We start from the raw sequence: 1,739 nt of genomic DNA, 5'->3' as shown, positions 1-1,739 counted from the left end.
TTGAAAACCCCGAATATCTAACAGAAGCAAACATTTTCACATCACAGTTTATACTGGAGTTCTACAGACGTCTGTCAAGTTCACAAGAAAAAAAATACAAACTTTAAAAGAAACAAAATCCCTTGATATCAGCATATTGAAACAGGCAGAAGAAACTTTTTACTTAAGTTCTTCATTCATTTGATACCAATTTACCAGACATCAGCCCTAAACCAGAGTCTTCAGGGCACTCCACATACAGAATACATCAAATGAAGGTATGAAGTATAAAAGAAGGTAAAGAAACAACAGCAAAAGTGAGATAGGAGGAGGAGGAGGAGGAAAAGAAAGAGGAGAAGGAGAAGTACAAGGAAGAAGAGGAGGAAGAAAAAGTCAGAACCCCTAACAAACCAAGTGACCAATTTATACTCTAAAATTAAAGACTTTGTTCATTTCAGTAGTACACACATTAAAACTGAAACAATACAGAGAAGATTAATCTTGTCTCCTCTTCAAAAATGCCTTTCAAATCTGTGAATATTTCTACATAATTTTAAATATTGATACTTAAATCTGATAAAGATAAAACTAAAAAGAAATCTATGAATAATCTGGCATGAATGTTGATGAAATAGTCCCCAATAAGATAGCATCAAACATTTGAATAGCAAAAAAAAAAATTAAGCATAAATTATTTAGAAATTCAAGGGTTGTCCAGCATTCTATTAAAATAATTCATTGTCTTATTACATCTATGGAAAAAACTCACAAAAATGTCTCTAGAACTAATCAAATTTCTTAGACAAGATTCAAAGCCCATAGCTATTAAAACTCAATTAGATAAAGATGGGTAGATGAAGTTCCACTTTTATCCACAAGGATGGTTAAAATGAAACCAAGAGGAAATGTTAAGTTTTGGTGAAGATGTGGAGCCACCAGAACTATTTTACACTAGTCAAAGGAACATAAATAAGCTTAACACTTCTGGAAAAGATATAATACAATCCAATAACATTGAATTTATACATGACTATTGATCCACCTTCTTCTCTTAAATGTACTCTTGACCAAGATCACCTTCACATTTCATTCAGGTTGACTATCTTTGGGTAGAATTCTTTCTTATTCCAGGTCTTATGCTAGGCAGCTGACCTTCCTTCCCTTGGGAACTTAGTTTAGAAAACTTGTACATCATTTCTCTGGTCTCTTGAGATGTAAATCTTGTTTAAAGTTTCTTGCCATTTTCATAGTCCAGAACCTGCTTTCTCAAAGATCTTGGAGCCATCCTGTTCAAATATAATCAACCTTCAATCAAATGGGAGATCTATCTCCCAGTTTCTGTGTAAGGCTAAATAAACTTCACTTGGTACTGTTTCAAAGTTGTAAGACTATCTATCTCCTATCCTGAAGATAGGTAATTGAGTGTGACCAATTAAAAAACAAAAAATGTCCAAGAGCCTCCCACCCCAGTTCTGAATAATTTTCCCATTCACACATAGTTTCAGTGGAATGGAATTTAGACTGCATTCTGTTCTTTCTACCCATTAAAAGAGCCTTGGACAAAGCCTTCCTTTTTAACTCAGATTCAAGTTTTGACTTGACCAACAGAAATGCAATAATATTAGCACTCAATACTCAAAGTAACCTCAAGCAGTTGAATGAATATTTACAAGTCATGGTAAATTCACAAAATAATACTATTTGATCTTAAGAAGGAATAGTTTATAACTCTAGGCTAGATTATGAATTACTTTTATTAG

General features: G+C 33.0%; 1 non-coding gene across 1 annotated transcript; it reads left to right on the top strand.

Annotated features, from left to right (window-relative positions):
* The first annotated feature begins 426 nt into the window (after nt 1-426).
* On the top strand, nt 427-532 carry LOC124984101 (U6 spliceosomal RNA). Its single transcript, XR_007108563.1, has one exon. It is a non-coding gene; the product is annotated as a U6 spliceosomal RNA (small nuclear RNA).
* Nucleotides 533-1,739: the final 1,207 nt, after the last annotated feature.

Source organism: Sciurus carolinensis, chromosome 4, assembly GCF_902686445.1.
Source record: "Sciurus carolinensis chromosome 4, mSciCar1.2, whole genome shotgun sequence".
Lineage (NCBI taxonomy): Eukaryota > Metazoa > Chordata > Mammalia > Rodentia > Sciuridae > Sciurus > Sciurus carolinensis.
This window is presented reverse-complemented; position numbering and strand designations above follow the sequence as displayed.